Source organism: Mustela nivalis (assembly GCF_964662115.1).
Source record: "Mustela nivalis genome assembly, chromosome: 15".
NCBI classification, from domain to species: Eukaryota; Metazoa; Chordata; class Mammalia; order Carnivora; family Mustelidae; genus Mustela; species Mustela nivalis.
Genome location: NC_139034.1, coordinates 44114118 through 44133591, shown reverse-complemented (window position 1 = coordinate 44133591; position 19474 = coordinate 44114118). Strand labels below are relative to the sequence as shown.

The 19474-nt window shown below is 39.1% G+C and overlaps 1 protein-coding gene across 1 annotated transcript in view; it reads left to right on the top strand.

Moving 5' to 3' along the window:
- DIAPH3 (diaphanous related formin 3) overlaps positions 1-19474 on the top strand; it is a 497180-nt gene that overhangs the window by 48579 nt on the left and 429127 nt on the right. The window lies entirely within an intron of this gene.

Here is a 19474-nt window from a genome sequence, read left to right as displayed (position 1 = left end):
GGGTGTGTGTGTGTGTAATATATAGAATACATAAAAACCCTCTCAAGTATCATAATGGTACATTTTGAATCTTAAAGATTATCTAAGGGGTCTATTAGGGGTTGTTTGCATTTTAGAATGATCATCACAGTGCTGTGTATGTGTATGCTGATTTTGTTCATCTTTTTTTCTTGTTTGATTCCTTTCTTAGTTCTCAGAATAACCAGGTTCATAGAGTCCCAGAACATTTCTATCTGAGGAGACTAGAACTTTCTTATTTTGGGGTGTGTCTTTTCTGGTGGAGACAGTGCTGTTAGAAGCCGCCTTCGGTTGGTTCCAATAAATGGTGGTCCTGACTCTGCTCATGGGTAAACTAATTTGACCAACAACCCACTGTGTTAAGTACGTTCAAAATCTTTTATCACAAAATGAATGCTAATTGCATCTAAATAGTTTTACATATAGCTCTTACCCTCAAGTTGCTTATCTTGGAGGAATCAAAATAAACATTTTGAAGAATTAAATGAGTAAGAAATGCCAGAGGGTTCTAATTAATGGTTAAGTTCCTTGTAAGTTCAGAGTAGGAAGAAACTAATTTTTGAGATACCTCATTAGCTTCAGGGGAAGCCAAAATTGAAAGGTTATTATAGTAGCTTAGGGAAATTTCCTGGAGCAGATGGACTTAGAGGCAGGTGTGGCCTTATAGGGTTGGAATAAGCAGAGGGAAAGGACATTCCTTTAAGATGGGGAAATGACAGTGAACCAAGACAGAGCGAGGTACAAATAGCTTAGGGGGATTGTGTGAGAGGTTTGAAAAATTGGACTGGAGTGATAATTTACGGCCAATTATGAGAGGATTTTTTTATACCATTTTGAAGAGTTATATAATATTTCAACTCAGGATTTATTTTCTCTATTCCTCTATTATTTTTGACAGCCTTATTAGTTTTTAGGGAAATTGACTTATTTAGTGTGTAAAATGTGTTTGAAATTTGAGAAAGTTAATAGCTGGTCTCCTCATTATTTAACGGGAATCAACAAAATATTTACCCTTATACTGCCTTATTTTCTATTCATCAAATATTTGTGTTCAGGGTTATACATGGAGCTTTAGAAGGCCCCAGAAAGAGAGAATGCCTAGATTGTGACTCCATAGGATTAATTAGTGTTAGTGATTCCTAACTTTTCATCACTGAGCATATGTTAGTATTGTTTTGCATGAACCTTAGACTTGGGACATTCTTACCTATTATGTCAGCTCTTGATGAAGGACTAATTTTGTTTTTAATTAATCACACATTTATAACTCCTTATTAACTCTGTCATCTCCATGAGTTGGTATCATTTTAGCCTTGAGCAAAAAACCTTTTCTTTCCCCCCAATTTTAGCGTATGTGCCACCGAAGTGAGGACTTCTGTTTGTTTTTGTTTTATATTTTGCTGGCCTTTGCCTCTGTTAATGAGGCTTGTATTATGGTAGTTCTCTTCAATACCACATTGGAGGACTCCAGATAATAAAGTGCCCTTAGCTCCCTTCTCATTCCATGTACTATATGTGGAATCACTGACCTAAATTACCTAGGAGATTCTAGAATGGTACTACTTTCATTTCCTGGTGACTACTTTGTTAAGACGTTTTTCTTTTTGATCATGATTGTTAGTGGCATCTGAGTATAAGTGAGTAAGCTATTAATATAAGGTGTTTATGAGGCCACATCTTAACACCACAAGCCATTACAAGTATAGCTACAGGGAGTACTGGATATAGTTCGCGGTATTCTGTACTGACCGTGATTACTTGAGGTATTTTTCAGTTACTGTGAAGAGGGTCAGTTACCCAGAGAAGGGTAAGACTTTCAGTGTTTGTAGTTATGAATAGGGCAGAAGGATATTGACATTTCTGAAGTGTTTACACAATACATATTTAATAGCTGGGCCTGATCGCTTGTTAAATCTAAACAGGTATCCCTGTTGGCAGAAAATCATTTGCAATCAAACTCATTTTACTCAGCAGCAGTAAAATGAAATTTTTGATGGGTCAGGGATGCCCAGTTTGCTAAGTGAGTTTGTGAGAACTAAGGTCTTATTTTTATTTATTTTTTTAAAAGGTTCTTCTTCCCTTTCTGATTGCTTGACTGACAATACATTATAGGGGAAAATCCACTGATGGTTCTGGAGCTGAGGAAGTTCTCTTCCCTTCCCTAAATGTAGATGAGTGATATCTGTCAGGCTGTACAGGGTACTACATTTTTGACAAATTTAAAGCTGGTCTATGTCTGTAGAGAATGCTAGATGAAGTGTTGAGTTTAAATTTTTTTATTTTTACTTACATATCTAGTACTTCTTAAACATTTTTAACTTTTATTTGTTTAGTGAGTGGAAGAGGGAGAGAACAGGGGCGGGGTGGACGATTTGGGGAGGGAGAGAGAGTCTTGAGCAGACTCCCTGCTGAGTGCGGAGTCCCACAATGTGTGACCCTGAGATCAGGACCTCATCGGAAATCAAGAGTTACCACTTTACCAACTGCGCCATCTAGGCACCCCTGTCTGTCGTACCTCTGTCCTTTAGAAGAAGCCGCATCAAGTCTGCAACCTTAACTAAGTCTTGGCATTTGCCGCTACAGGGATTTTCTGTCATTTAAAATTTACATCTAAATGCCTAGTTTTGACATTGTGAAATTTTTAAAAACTTATTTAACTTTATCAAAAGTATTGAAGTAATTTTTACATAAAATAAAAACTGTTCTTACAGAAACTTTTTTTTTAATAGTCTTCAGTGTGCTGACTTGATAATGAGAGGTAAGGGTATAATGCTTGAATATTTGTAATCCTTTCTTGTTTATTTTGGAGATGGATTTACTTGGTCTCTGGGCAATAGTTTATAGGGCTTTTCGGTCGAGGTTGGGTTGAGCCTTATTTTTTTAAGCAATGATGAATGTTGAAACTACTTAAGGGCTCTTTTTCCCATTTGTCTTTTGGTTAAAGTGGAATTGTTATCCGAAAGCCCCTATTGGTTTCTGTGTGGATCTAGCTTTGTGAAATAGCTATGTGAACATCTTGTATATACAACTTTGATTTCTGGAAGTCAAGTTTCAGTGCTTACTATTGGACTCACTGTAGGTCTATGTTAACTGGTTTTTGAATGATTTGAGCATGATAGATACAAGCTGAAAGTGACTTGATCATTGTAGCTGTTGCCTCTTTATAGCAGCTCCCTTGGCTTATTCTTGTGCTCCTAGGTGAAATCCCAGGCGGGTCTCAGTCTTTCTCTTGGCTTTGAGATTGAACAGAAAAAAATTATAAAAATAATTTTGATCTAAAAAATAGCTGTCTTTTTCCCCCTTACAGGCTGGCTTTACTTTAGGTCTCCATTCGGGGCAGTGGTTAGGGAATGAGCTTGGCCTCTTTTGTTTCTCTACCTTACTTGGCTATCCTCTCCAGACTGCCAACTATTTCCTCTAGGACTACATGGGAGGTGAGGAGAGGAGGAATAAGAGTTTGCTTCTGGTCTAGGGTGTTTATAATCTGTCCTTGGTGCTCTGGGGTGATGTTGGTTTTTATTGCTGCTGTAACAAATTACCATGGTTTTTGATGGCTTAAATGCCAACATACTGTCTCCTAGTTCTGCAAGTCAAAGTCCAGGTTGACTTACCTGGTTTCTCAGGTTTCACAAGGCTGAAATCTGTGTCCAAATGGCTGGGACCTTACCGGATGCTTTGGGAAGAACCTCTTCCAAGTTCATGGTGGCAGAATCCAGTTCCTCACTGTTGTAGGACTGAGGTCCTGCTTGTCCTCTGGGGGCTGCCTTAGCTCCCAAAGGCCTCTTTCCTATCTTTTGTGTGGGCCCCTACCTCTCTGTTACATGAAATCCATCTCCTGTTTAAAATTTCTATGCCTTCTCCTCCTGTGGCATCTCTTGTCTCCCTCTACAGAAAGTTCTCTGCTTTGAAGGACTCCTGTATTACTGTAATACTGCAACATAGTATTGCAGAGTCCCCTTTTAACAGGTAATGTAACTCATTTATAGGACCAGAGATGAGGGCATGGACGTGGGGGACTGTTCTGCCTTTTACAGGTGTAGGAAATTATAGATGCTGATTCTTTTCTCCTGTGCTTTTTTTGTGCTCCCTGGTGCCCAGTCTCACCCACAGTTCCCTTGTCACTGTCACTGGTGATGTATCCTTTGGTCTTCTGCCCTGGTCTTCCGTGATCCTATTCCTCTGCAGGAGTCACCTTCTGGATGCAGGACCTCTCAGAGGCCCAGGACTGCTGCTTCCCTGGGATGTACATCCTGCCCACGGGAAGCTGATGTATCCTTTGGCCCTTGCTCTTATCCTTTATCTCATTCCCTTCAGAAGTTGCCCTCTAGGGAGTATAAACTACTTGATTCTTTCTTGCTATTCCAGATTTACCCTCCTAACTATAAGTGGCTTTCTAATCATTAGATCTTATATGTAATACATTCCACTCGCTCTTGTCTGCAGCTCTCTTTCCTTAGTTACCATGACATTCCTTTCCTTCTGATTGTCCTGTTCTCTGGACAGTTTTTATCAGGTTCCATTCTAGGTTTCCTGATTCTGATTTTCATTTCCTCAGGGCGTTACCTCTGGTCCTCTTACCTTTTCTTTGTCCACTTTGGTTCCTTTCACATTTCTCATGGGGGATGGGAGCCCTTTCATGTTAGAGTATCCCCAGTATTCTGATGCTCTGCTGTCTTCGGAAGAGCAGCTATAATCAAACTCTGTAAAAGATGCTAAACCTCAACAGGCCAGAAACTGATCTCATTCTTTTCTTTTGATATTTTTCCAACTTTACTGAGATACAATTGACCTATATGACATTGTGTAAGCTTACGGTATACAATGTGACTTGATTGATGCATATATATGTGTGTGTGTGTGTGTGTGTGTATAAATGCTTTATAATGGCCCAATATTTATTTTATTGAAGTACTGTTGACACACAATGTTAGTTTCAAGTGTACTACATGGTGATTGGAGCATATATATTTCTAAATGATTACCACGATAAGGATAGTTAACATGTCTGTCACCTCATTTAGTTACCATACCTTACCTTCAGTCCCACAGTCAGAACTTTTAAGATTTAGGGGAGCCTGAATGGCTCAGTCGGTTGAGTGTCCGACTCTTGATTTTGGCTCAGGTCATGATGTCAGGGTCCTGGGATCCAGCCCTGTCTCTTCTTGGGCTCTGCACTCAGCGGGGAATCAGCTTGAGGGTTTCTCGCCCTCTGCCCTTCTCCACCCCTTCAGATAAATAAATTAAAAAAAAAGAACTTTCAAGATTGACTTTGAGCAATTTTCAGGTATACAATACAGCATTAGATTGGCCAAGTTGTACATTAGATCCTCAGAATTTGTTAGTCTTAGAACTGTAAATTGTACTTCTTGACTGCCTTCATCCACTCCCTCCAGCTTCCTTCATCTACTTCATTCACCAGCTCCCAGCAACCACTAATCTGTTTCTGGGAGTTTGTTACTTCTAGATTGCACATGTAAGTAATACCATGTAGTATTTCTTTGACTTATTTCACCTAGTGTAATGCCCTTGGGGTTCATCCATACTGTTGCAAAAGGCAGCATTTCCTTTCTTACGGCTGAGTAATATTCTATTATGGATATGTATACACTAGTTTCTTTTTTTTTTTTTTTAAAGGTTTTATTTATTTATTTATTTGACAGAGAGAAATCACAAGTAGACGGAGAGGCAGGTAGAGAGAGAGAGGAAGGGAAGCAGGCTCCCTGCCGAGCAGAGAGCCCGATGCGGGACTCGATCCCAGGACCCTGAGATCATGACCTGAGCCGAAGGCAGTGGCTTAACCCACTGAGCCACCCAGGCGCCCCTACACTAGTTTCTTTATTCATTTATCTGAACGGATACTTATTTTTTTTTTTTTTTTTTGCCATTTTAGTTTCATAAATAGTACTGTAAACATGGAGGTACAGGTATCTCTTCCAGAGAGTGATTTTCATTTCCTCTGGATATGTACCCAGAAGTGGGACTGCTGATATCAGACAGAAGTTCTGGTTTTAAATTTTTTTTTTTTTAGATTTTTTTTTTTATTTATTTCTTTGTCAGAGAGAGAGCGAGAGAGAGCGAGCGAGAGCGAGCACAGGCAGACAGAGTGGAAGGCAGAGTCAGAGGGAGAAGCAGGCTCCCCACGGAGCAAGGAGCCCGATGTGGGACTCGATCCCAGGACGCTGGGATCATGACCTGAGCCGAAGGCAGCTGCTTAACCAACTGAGTCACCCAGGTGTCCCTAATTTTTTTCTTTATCTGTACTATTTTTCACAGTGCCTGTAACAATGTACATTCTCACAACAGTGCGCCTGGGTTCCCACTTCTTCATTCTCACTAACACTTGATATCCTTTTGATAACTGCCATTTTAACAGGTCTGAAGTAATACCTCTTGTGGTTTGTTTGTTTTTAAAAGATTTATTTATTTATTTATTTGATAGACAGAGATCACAGGTAGGCAGAGAGGCAGGCAGAGAGAGAGGAGGAAACAGGCTCCCTGCTGAGCAGAGAGCCCAACTCGGGGCTCAATCCCAGGACCCTGGGATCATGACCTGAGCTGAAGGCAGAGGCTTTAACCCACTGAGCCGCCCAGGCCTCCCTCTTGTGGGGTTTTTTTTTTTTTTAAGATTTTATTTATTTATTTGACAGACAGAGATCATAAGTAGATGGAGAGGCAGGCAGAGAGAGAGAGAGAGAGAGAGAAAGAAGGAAGCAGGCTCCCTGCTGAGCAGAGAGCCCGATGTGGGACTCGGTCCCAGGACCCTGGGATCATGACCTGAGCTGAAGGCAGCGGCTTAACCCACTGAGCCACCCAGGCGCCCCCTCTTAAGGTTTTTTATTTGGATTTTTTTGCTGATTAGTGATGAAGAATTTAGCCACTTTTTTTTTTTTTTTTTAGAATTTTATTTATTTGACAGAGAGAGATCACAAGTAGGCAAAGAGGCAGGCAGAGAGAGAGGAGGAAGCAGGCTCCCCGCTGAGCAGAGAGCCCGATGTGGGGCTCGATCCCAGGACCCTGGGATCATGACCCGAGCCGAAGGCAGAGGCTTTAACCCACTGAGCCACCCAGGCGCCCCTAGCCACTTCTTTATCCTCTTTGGAATAGAGGTTTATTCTGTTCTCACTTTTTTTTTTTTTTTTTTAAGATTTTATTTATTTATTTGACAGAGATCACAAGTAGGTAGAGAGGCAGGCAGAGAGAGAGAGAGAGAGAGAGAGAGGAGGAAGCAGGCTCCCTGCCGAGCAAAGAGCCTGATATGGGGCTTCATCCCAGGACCCCGGGATCATGACCTGAGTTGAAGGCAGAAGCTTTAACCCAATGAGCCACCCAGGCACTCCTGTTCTCACTTTTTAATAAGATTTTTTTTGTTTGAGTTGTAGGAGTTCCTTATATATTTTGTATATTAACCTTTTGTCAGATGTGTGGCTCGTAAATATATTCTCTTATTCTGAGGCTGCCTTTTCATTTTGTTGATGGCTTTTTTGCTGTGCAAATTTGATGAAAGCCTACTTGCTTATTTTTGTTTTTATTGCTTGTGCTTTTTTTTGTCCTATCCAAAAAGCATTGCCCAAAACAATGTCCATAAACTTTCCCCCTGTATTTTCTTCTTGGAGTTCTATAGCTTTAAGTCTTAAATTTATGTCTTTAATCCATTTTGAATTAATTTTTGAGTGGTGTAATGTAGGGGTCTAGTTGTATGTTTCTTTTTTGCCTGTGGTTAACCAGTATTCCCAGCTGTATTTATTGAAGAGACCATCTTTCCCATTAGGTATTCTTGGCTTTCTTGTCAAATATTAGTTGACCATATATGTATGGTTTCTTTCTGGGCTCTTGATTCATTTGCATTGATCTATGTATCAGTTTTTATGCCAGTATTGTATTTTGGTTACTGTAGTTTTGTAGTATAGTTTGAAGTCAGTAAGCATGATCCCTCCAGCTTTATTTTTCAAGACTGCTTTGGTTAATCATGGTATTCTGTGGTTCCATAAAAAACAGTGTAAGACTGTTTTTCTATTTATATAAAAATGTGGTTGGAATCTTGATAGGGATTGCATTTACTTTATAGATAGCTTTAAGTAGGATAGATATCTTAACAATACTAATTGTTACCTAAGAGCATAAAATGTTTTCCCATTTATTTATGTACTCATATTTTTCACCATTGCTTTACATGTACAGATCTTTTACCTGCCTAAATTTATTCTTGTTTTATTGACTTTCATCCTATTGTAAATGAGATTGTTTAATTTTTTTTTCAGATAGTTCACTGTTATTGTATAGAAATGCATCTGATTTTTGTGTGTTGATTTTATATCCTGCCACTTTACTGAATTCATCTGTTCTCAGTTTTTGGGTGGAGCCCTCAGGGTTTTCTATACATAATATCCTCTGTAAATAGGTGACAGCATTACTTCTTCCTTTTCAGTCTGGTTGCATTTTATTTCTTGCCTCTGCTCTGGCTATGACTTAGAGTACTAGGTTGCTTTAGGTGAGAGTAGGCATCCTTGTCTGTTTCATGATCTTGGAGGAAAAGCTTCAATCTCTAACCAGTTGAGTACAGGTGGACTATGGGCCTTTCATACAGCCTTTAATATGTTAAGGTCTGCTTCTATTCCCAGTTCACTGAGTTTCTATCACGAATGGATGTTGAATTTTGTCAGATGAATCCCACTTTTTTAGTGGTGTACAGTCCTTTTCATGTACTGTTTAATTTAGCTTGCTAGTATTTTGTGAGAGTTTCTGCTTCTAGAATGGATAAAGATGTGGTGTGTATATATATATATATATATATATATATATTTCATTTCTTCTGATGGCTGCATAATATTCCATTGTGTGTATGTATGTGTATATTATGCAGCCATCAGAAGAAATGAAATCTTGCCATTTGCGACAACATGGGTATTAGAAGCTTGCCATTTGCAACTAGAGGGTATTATGCTTAGCGAAATAAATCAATCAGAGAAAGACAATTATCATATGATCTCCCTGATATGAGGAGGTTGAGAGGTAACGTGGGGGGTTTGTGGGGTAGAAAGGGAATAAATGAAACAAGATGGGATTGGGAGGGAGAAAACCATAAGAGACTCTTAATCTCACAAAACAAACTGAAGGTTGCTGGGGGGAGAGGGCGAGGGAGAGGGGGGTGAGGGTATGGACACTGGGGAAGGTATGTGCTATGGTGAGTGCTGTGAAGTATGTAAACCTGGCGATTCACAGACCTGTACCCCTGGGGCTAATAATACATTATATGTTAATAAAAAAATAAAAAATTAAAAAAAAAGAGTTTCTGCATCCAAATTCACTGGTGATAATGGCTTAGAGTATTCTTGTAGTGTCCTTGTCTGGCTTGGCATTAGGGTAATGATGGCTTGGTAAAGAGTTAGGGAGTATTCCCTCTTTCCCTCTTCTTCAGTCTTTTGGAAGAGTTTGAGGAAAATGGATGTTAATTCTTTAAATGTTTGGTTACCCAGTGAAACCATCCAGTCTTGACTTTGGGCAGTTTTGGTTATTGATTAAATTTCAGTGTTCTATTGGTGTGTTCAGATTTTTTGTTTCTTCATGATTCGATCTTGGTAAGTTGTGTGTTTGTAGGAATTTATCCATTTCTTATAGGTTTTCCAATTCGTTGGTATGTATATATAGTTTAGAGTAGTCTCTTATGACCCTCTGTGTATTGGTGATAGGATTTGTAATGTGTCCTCTCTGATTTCTGATCTGAGTGTTCTCTCTTTTTTTTTTTTATTTTTTATTTTTTTTAATATGGACCATACCCAATGTTCCATGCAATACGTGCCCTCCTTAATACCTCCTTAATTTCTTAAGGAATCACCAGGTTCACCCAACGCCCCACCCACCTCCCCTCCAAAACCCTCAGTTTGTTTCTCAGTGTTCAGTCTCTCATGGTTTGTCTTCCCCTCTGATTTCCCCCAACTCACTTCTCCTCTCCATCTCCCAATGTCCTCCGTATTATTCCTTATGCTCCACAAGTAAGTGAAACCAGAGAGTAAGTGACTCTCTCTGCTTGACTTATTTCACTCAGCATAATTTCCTCTAGTCCCATCCATGTTGAAACAAAAGTTGGGTATTCATCCTTTCTGCTGGAAGCACAATACTCCATTGTATACATGGACCATTTTATCTACTTGTCTGTTGAAGGACATCTCTGCTCTTTCCATGGTTTGGGGACTGTGATCATTGCTGCCACCCAGCAATGAACACTGGGGTACAGATGGCTCTTCTTTTCACTACATCTGTATCATTGGTATAAATACCCAGTAGTGCGATTGCAGGGTCATAGGGTAGCTCTATTTTTAATTTCTTAAGGAATCTTCACACCATTTTCCAAGTGGCTGCACCAACTTGCATTCCCACCAACAGTCTAAGATGGTTCCCCTTTCTCCACATCCTCTCCGATACTTGTTGTTTCCTGTCTTGTTGGTTTTGGCCATTCTAGCTGTTATAAGGTGGTATCTCAATGTGGTTTTGGTTTGAATCTCCCTGATGGCTAATGATGATGAACATTTTTTCATGTGTCTTTTAGTCATTTGTATGTCTTCTTTGGAGAAGTGTCTGTTCATGTCTTCTGGCCATTTTTTGACATGATTATCTGTTTTGTGTGTGTTGAATTTGAGGCATTCTTTATAGATCTTGGATATCAGCCCTTTGTCTGTAGTATCATTTGTGAATATCTTCTTCCATTCATTCTATAGGTTACCTCTTTGTTTTGTTGACTTTCCTTTGCTGTGCAGAAGCTTTTGATCTTGATGAAGTATGAAAGTTCGTTTTTGCTTTTGTTTCCTTTGTCTTTGGAGACATGTCTTGAAAGAAGTTGCCATGGCCATTGTTGAAGAGGTTACTATCTATGTTCTCCTCTAGGATTCTGAAGGATGCCTCTCTCATGTTGAGGTCTTTTATCCATTTCGAGTTTATCTTTGTGTATGGTATAAGAGAATGGTTGAATTTCATTCTTCTACATATAGCTGTCCGATTTTCCCAGCACCATTTATTGAAGAGACTGTCTTTTTTCCACTGCATATTTTTTCATGCTTTGTCGAAGATTGTTTGACCATAGAGTTGCAGGTCCATATCTGGGCTCTCAACTCTGTTGCACTGGTCTATGTATTTATTTTTGTGCCAGTGTCATGCTGTCTTAGTGATCCCAGCTTTGTAGTAAAGCTTGAAATCAAGCAACGTGATGCCCCAGTTTTGTTTTTCAACATTTCCTTAATAATTTGAGGTCTTTTCTGGTTCCATACCAATTTTAGGATTGTTTGTTCCAGCACTTCGAAAAATGTCAGTGGAATTTTGATCAGGATGGCATCGAAAGTATAGATTGCTCTGAGCAGTATAGACATTTTAACAATTTTTATTCTTCCGACCCATGAGCATGGAATGCTTTTCCATCTTTTTGTGTCTTATTCTATTTTTTTCATGAGTGTTCTGTAGTTCCTTGAGTACAGATCCTTTGCCTCTTTCATTAGGTTTATTCCAAGGTATCTTATCGTTCTTGGTGCTATAGTAAAGGGAATCGATTTTCTCATTTCCCTTTCTATATTTTCATTGTTAGTGTATAAGAAAGCAACAGATTTCTATGCACTGATTTTGTATCCTGCAACATTACTGAATTGCTGTATGAGTTCTAGTAGTTTGGGGGTGGAGTCTTTTGGGTTTTCCATAGAATGTATCATGTCATCCACAAAGAGAGAGAATTTGATTTCTTCTTTGCCAATTTGAATAAATTTTATTTCTTTTTGTTGTCTGATTGCTGTTGATAGGACTTCTAGTACTATGTTGAACAGCAGTGGCAAGAGTGGGCGTCCTTGTCGTGTATGTGATCTCAAAGGGAAGGCTGTCCACTTTTCCCCACTGAGGATGATATTCGCTTTGGCTATTTCATAGATAGGTTTTATGAAGTTGAGGAATGTTCCCCATATCCCTATACTTTGAATTGTTTTAATCAGGACCGGATGCTGTATTTTGTCAAATGCTTTTCCTGCATCAATTGAGAGGACCATGTGGTTCTTCTCTTTTTCCATATTGATTCGCTCTATCACATTAATTGATTTGGGAATATTGAACCACCCTTGCATCCCATGGATAAATCCCACTTGGTCATGGTGGATAATCTTTTTAATATACTGTTGGATCCGATTAGGATCTTGTTGAGAATCTTAGCACCCATGTTCCTCAGGGATATTGGTCTGAAATTCTCGTTTTTGGTGGGGTCTTTGCCTCATTTGGGGATCAGGGTAATGCTTGCTTCATTGAAAGAGTCTGGAAGTTTTCCTTCTTTTTTTTTGTTTTTTGAAACAGCTTTAGGAGAATAGGTATTATTTCTTCTTTGAATTTTGGTAGAGTTCCCCAGGGAATCCATCAAGTCTTGGGCTCTTGGGAGGGTTTTGGTCACTGCTTCATCATTACTAGATATTGGCCTATTCAATTTGTCAATTTCTTCCTGATTCAGTTTTGGAAGTATATAGGTTTCCAGGAATGCATCCATTTCTTCTAGGTTGTTTAACTTATTGGTATATAATTGTCGATAATAATTTCTGATGATTATTTCTGTTTCCTTGGTGTTAGTTGTGATCTCTTCCGTTTCATTCATAATTTTATTAAGTTGGGTCCTCTCTCTCTTTTTGGATTGGTTTGGATTAGATTAGATTTATTGATCTTATTTTTTTTCTTTCAAAGAACCAGCTTCTAGTTTATTTGATGTGTTCTTCTGTATCTCTGTTTTCTAACTCATTGATCTCTGCTCTAATCTTGATTATTTCCCTTCTGTGTGTGGGGTTGGCTTAATTTGTTGCTGATTTTCCAGTCTTTAAGGTGTAAAGAGAGCTAGATTTTTCAATTTTTTGAATTATGGATTTTTCAATTTTTGTATTCTGGGTTTTTCAGTTTTTTTGAGTGAGGCTTAGATGGCTATGTATTTCCTCGTTAGGACCGCCTTTGCTGTATCCCATAGGTTTTGGACCGAAGTGTCTTCATTCTCATTGGTTTCCATGAATTGGTTAAGTTCTTTGATTTCCTGGTTGATCCAAACATTGTTAAGCAAGGTGGAATTTAGCTTCCAAATGTTTGAATTCCTTCCAGACTTTTTCTTGTGGTTGAGTTCCACTTCCAAAGCATTGTGGTCTGAGCATATTCAGGGAATAATCTCAATCTTTTGGTATTGGTTGAGCCCTGATTCGTGACCCATTATGTGGTCTATTCTGGAGAAAGTTCCATGTACACTTGAGAAGAAAGAGTATTCTTTTGTTTTAGGGTAGAATATTCTGTGTATATCTGTGAGGTCCATCTGGTCCAGTGCGTCATTTAGAGCTCTTGTTTCTTTATTGATTTTCTGCTTGGATGATCTATTACTGAGAGTGGCATGTTAAGATCCCCTACAGTTAATGTATTCATATTAATATGACTATTTATTTTTTAAAAGATTTTATTTATTTATTTGACAGAGATCACATGTAGGCAGAGAGGCAGGCAGAGAAGGTGGGGGGAACAGGCTTCCTGCTGAGCAGAGAGCCCGATGTGGGGCTCGATCCCAGGACCCTGAGATCATGACCTGAGCCAAAGGCAGCTGGCACCCAGGCACCTGGGTGACTCTTTATTTTGAGTAGCAGTTGGCTTAAGTAGTTGGCTGCTCCCATATTGGGGGCATAAATATTTACAATTGTTAGATCTTCTTGGTGTATGGACCTTCTAAAAATGTAGTGTCCTTCTGTATCTCTGACTACAGTCTTTAGCTTAAAAATTTAATTTATCTGATATGAGAATCACTACCCCAGCTTTCTTTTGAGGCCTATTGACATGAAAGATGCTTCTCTATCCCTTCACTTTCAGTCTGGATATATCTCTAGGTTCCAAATGTGTCTCTTATGTCTCTTGTCTGTCTAGCATATGGGCAGGTCTGTCGTTTTATCCATTCTGCAACCCTGTGCCATCTTATGGGAGCATTTAGGCCATTCACGTCAAGAGTGATTATTAAAAGGTAACTTTTTATTGACCTCGTGATGCCTTGAAGTCCTTGTTTCTATAGATTGTCTCTGTATATTTCTGTTCTGTGTCACTCTTGGGTTCTTCTTTTATAGAACCTCCCCCTCCCCTTAATATTTCTTGTAGTGCTGGCTTGGTAGTCGCATACCCTTTTAAACCTTGCTGGTCTTGGAAGCTTTTTATCTGTCGATCCATTTTGAATGTCAGCCTTGTTGGATGAAGTATTCTTGGCTGCATGTTCTTCTCATTTAGTGCCCTGAATATGTCTTGCCAGCCCTTTCTGGCTTACTAGTTTTCTGTGGACAGGTCTGATGTTATTCTGATGGGTCCTTCCTCTGTATGTAAGGAATCTCTTCCCCCTAGCTGCCCTTAAGAACTTCTGTCTGATATTATGATTTATGAATTTCATAATTAATTGTCTGGATGTCTTTCTAGACTCGTTGATCTTGCCTCTAGGACACGAACACTTGTTCCATTCCCCAGATTAGGGAAATTTTCATCCAGAGTGTGTTCAACTATATTTTCTAGTCTTCTCTCTCTCTCTACCCCCAAGGGATCCCAATAATTTTGACACTGGAACATTTCATGGCATTATTTATTTCCCTAATTCAGTTTTCATGGCTTCTAAGCTGTTGTTCCAAGCCTCCTTCTGATCCTTCTTTTCTATTAGTTTGTCTTCTAGATCACTAATTCTATCTTCTGCCTTGGGTTACTCTCGCTGATAGAGTATTTAGATTAGATTGGATCTCATTGATAGCATTTTTTTTTTTTTTAAGATTTATTTATTTGACAGAGAGAGACACAGCAAGAGAGGGAGCACAAGCAGGGGGAGTGGGAGAGGAAGAAGCAGGCTTTCTTTTTTTTTTTTTAAAGATTTTATTTATTTATTTGACAGAGAGAAATCACAAGTAGGCAGAGAGGCAGGCAGAGAGAGAGAGAGAGGGAAGCAGGCTCCCTGCTGAGCATAGTGCCCGATGCGGGACTTGATCCCAGGACCCTGAGATCATGACCTGAGCCAAAGGCAGCGGCTTAACCCACTGAGCCACCCAGGCGCCCAGAAGCAGGCTTTCTGTTGAGCAGGGAGCCTGATGCAAGGCTCGATCCCAGAGACCTTGGGATCATGACCCGAGCCAAAGGCACATGCTTACTAGCTGAGCCACTCGGGCGCCCCTCATTGATAGCATTTTTAACTTCTGCCAGATCAGCTCTCACTTCCTCCCTTAGAGATTCTATGTTGTCACTAATGGTCTTCTCGAACCTAGCCATTGCTTGGATAGTTGTTACCCTGAATTCCCTTTCCGAATACTGTTTATGTCCATATCCAATAGTTATGTGGCAGAGGGCACAATCTCTGGATTTTTCCTCTGTTGGGTGTTTCTCCTCCTGGTCATTTTGGTGAAAGGTGGTTGAGGGGATCTATAACTGAATATATCAACCATGATCCAGGCAAGGTGCACCCTTCCATCCACTAATAAGATACCCCAGTGATCACACTCTGGGTGTCACAGTAAGCTGGACTATGTACCTTGATCTGAGAACAGCAGATCTGACAATGCTGACATCCTGATCTTAGACTTCCAGCTTCCAGAACTGAAGCTTGCTTATGAAAGCAGTCCTCAGAAGGGTTGCAGCTCTGAATGTTAGCTGGCAAAAGAAGGGTTATTTCTGAATACTCAGAACACTGAGTGTTTCTCTTTGAGTTGATCATTTCTTTTCTTTTTTTTTTTTTTAAAGATTTTATTTATTTATTTGACAGAGAGAGAGAGATTGCAAGTAGGCAGAGAGGCAGAGAGAGGGGGAAGCAGGCTCCCTGCTGAGCAGAGAGCCCGACTCGGGTCTCGATCCCAGCACCCTCGGATCATGACCTGAGCTGAAGGCAGAGGCTTAACCCACTGAACCACACAGGTGCCCCTTTTTTCTCTTTTCAAATCTACCTCTTTGTTTCATGATTTTCCCCCCATTTTAAAAATATTTTCTTTTTAAAATTTTTAAAAAAGATTTTATTTATTTATTTGACAGAGAAACAGACACAGTGAGAGAGGGAACACAGCAGGGGAGTGGGAGAGGCAGGCCTCCCGCTGAGCAGGTAGCCTGATGTAGGGTTGGATTCCAGGACCTTGGGATCATGACCTGAGCTGAAGGCAGACACTTAATGACTGAGCCACTCAGGCACTCCTAAAATATTTTCTAATCCGTTCTAATCTTTATTATGTCTTTAACTTTGGGCTGAGTTTATTTCTTCCTTGAGATATGAAGCCACTTTGTTAATTTGGGATATTTCTTTAAGGATTTATTTATTTTAGAGGGAGAGAGAGTATAAACACACACACACACACACACACACACACACACACTCTGGGGAGGGACTGAGGGGAAAGAGAGAATCCTTAAGCCAGCTCCCCGATGAGCGCTGACCTGGATGCTCTGAGATCATGACCTGCCCTGAACCAAGAGTTGGCTGCTCAACGACTGAGCCACCTGGGTGTCCTAATTTGAAACATTTCTTTTTTAATGTAGGTACTTATTGCTGTAAATTTGTGTTCTACTACTGTGGCTGTATCCTACTGGTATTGGTATGTTGTGATTTTGTTTTCATTGGTCTTCAGGTAGTTTTATTTTTCTCTTTTCATTTCTTCTTTGTCCCATTGATTGTGCAAGATGGTGTTGTAAAATTTCCACATATTTGAATTTACAGCTTTCCTCTTGTTATACTGTTTTCTAGTGTCTCACCATCATGATCAGAAAAGATACTTGATAATATTTTATCTTGTTGAATTTTGAGGCTTGTTTTATGACCTAACATACGCTAAATCCTGAAAATGTTCAATGTGTGCTTGAGAAGAATTAGTATTTTGCAATTCCTGAATAGTAAACTTTGTATATATCCATTCTATATAGTATTGTTCAAATTTGCTCTTTCCTGACTAATTCTGACTGGATCAGAGTGTGGGGTTTTATATTGTTTAACTATTGTATTGCAGTTAATTTCTCTTTAGTTCTGTACTGGATATAATTATGTTCTCATATGTAGGGAGCATAAATAGAATTGTTTTAAGCTTCCTGATGAATTGATCCCTTTGTCATTACATAGTCTGGATCTTTTGTGACCATTTTTAGCTGAATTCTGTTTTTTTCTGATAAAACTGATTTTTTAAAAAACTAAAGATCTTTTTTATTTGAGGAATGTGAGAGCAAGAGAGATCATACATAAGCATGAGTGTGGGGAGGGAGAGGGAGAAGCAAACTCCCTGCTGAGCAAGGAGCTAGATGCAATCTGGGAGTTGATCCCAGTACCCTGGGATATATGACCCGAGCCATGCAGGTGCCCCCAAAATGATTTCTTTTGCTTACCATTTGTTTGGAATACATTTTTTCATTCCTTTACTCTCAGCCTATGTATGCCCTTACAGCTAAAGGGATTCTCTTGTAGGCAGCACATTATTGGATCTTCTTAAAATCCATTCAGCCATTTTGTGTCTTTTGGGAGAATTTTATCCATTTGTGTTTATTGAGAAGGACTTTCTGTTGCCATGGTAATTGTTTCCTTTAGATTTTTCATTCTTTCATTGTGGTGGTCTTTTGTGATTGACTTTTTGTGGCAGCATGTTATGAACACCTTTATAGCCTTGTGCTATATAAAAGATTTTCCTTTATAGTTACCATGAGGCTTATAGTAAATATCTTAGAGTTAAAATATCCTACTTTATGCTGACAACTTTAATAGCACATGAAAACTTTATACTACTTTAACCTTTTAGGTTGTGAGTGTTACAATTGACATTTCTTTTAGTATTGTGTAAGAATAACAAATTGTAGTTATAGTTCACAAGTTTAACTTTTTAAAACTAGCATAAATGACTTGCAAAATCAGAATTTGGCTTTTTCTTACTGATTTCTTATTTCTTTTCATATATATATATATATATATATATATATATATATATATTTTTTTTTTTTTTTTTTTTTTTTTTTTTTTTTTTTGTTTAAGGATTTCATTTATTCATTTGACAGAGATCACAAGCAGAGAGGCAGGTAGAGAGAGAGGAAGGGAAGCAGGCTCCCTGCTGAGCGGAGAGCCCGATGCGGGGCTCGATCCCAGGACCCTGGCATCATGACCTGAGCTGAAGGCAGAGGCTTAACCCACTGAGCCACCCAGGCGCCCCTCCTATATATTTTTTGTAGGGATCTGTGTCCTTTTATTTCAGCTTGAGAATGTCTTTTAGCATTTTTTTTAAACACATGAATAAATATGTATTTATTTATTTTTTAGTTTTTAAATTTTTTTATAGACATATAATGTATTATTAGCCCTTTTAGCATTTCTTACAAGACAGGTTACTGCGGATGAACTCAGTCAGCTTTTGTTTTGGGAAAGTCCTATCTCTTTTATTTCTGAAGGACACCTTTGCTGGATATACTATTCTTTGTTGACTTTTTTCTTTCAGCACTTGGAATGTTTCATTCATTTGGCTTATGAAGTGTCTAGTGGGTAATCTGCTAATAGTCATATGGGGTCCCCTTATTTGTCACTAGTCCCTTTTACTCCTCATGCTTTCAGAATTCTCTTTGTGTGTGACTTGTGGCTATTTAATTACAATGTGTCTCAGTGTAGCTTTTTGGGTTCAACTTATGTAGAAGTCCTTGGACCTTTTGAATCTAGATATCCATTTCTCTCCCCAAGTTAAGGAGGTTTTTAGCCTTTATCATTGTAGACTTTTTCTTATCCACCCCCCCACCCTGTCACCGAGGTTTATACTTGATATTTTGTTTCTCTTGTTGGTGTCCATAGACATTTAAAAAAAAAAAAATTATTTATTTATTTTGACAGAGAGAGATCACAAGTAGGCAGAGAGGCAGGCAGAGAGAGAAGGGGAAGCAGGCTCCCTGCTGAACAGAGAGCCCAATGTGAGGCCCAATCCCAGGACCCTGAGACCATGACCTGAGCTGAAGGCAGAGGCTTTAACCCACTGTTAACCCACTGAGCAACCCAGGCGCCCCACATAGACATTTTTAATTTTCATTTTTCTCCTTAGACTAGATAATTTCAAATGATTTATCTTTGAATACCTTGACTTTCTCTTTTTCCCCTTTTGATGGTTTCTTTGAACTTCATTTTGCTCATACTACCTTCTAATTACATTTAGTTGTCTGCATTGTTTTAGAACACTTCAAAGAAGATTATTTGGAATTTTTTGTCAGCTGATAGACTTCTGTTTTTTTAGGATTGTTACTGGAACTTGTTTGTTTCCGGTTTACTTGATTTTAATACTGTCTTCACCATCTAGCAGGGGCATGCTAAAGCTTTGTTCCTTGTTTCTGGGATTTTCACAGTGCTATCTTGCCTATGGAGAGTTAATGGCCTTTGTGGAGGGTATTATTGACTTTGGCAATGACCTATGTTGCCATCTTGTTGACCTCACCTTCTGTCATATTTTTTAAACAAAATTCCCCCACAAAAGTA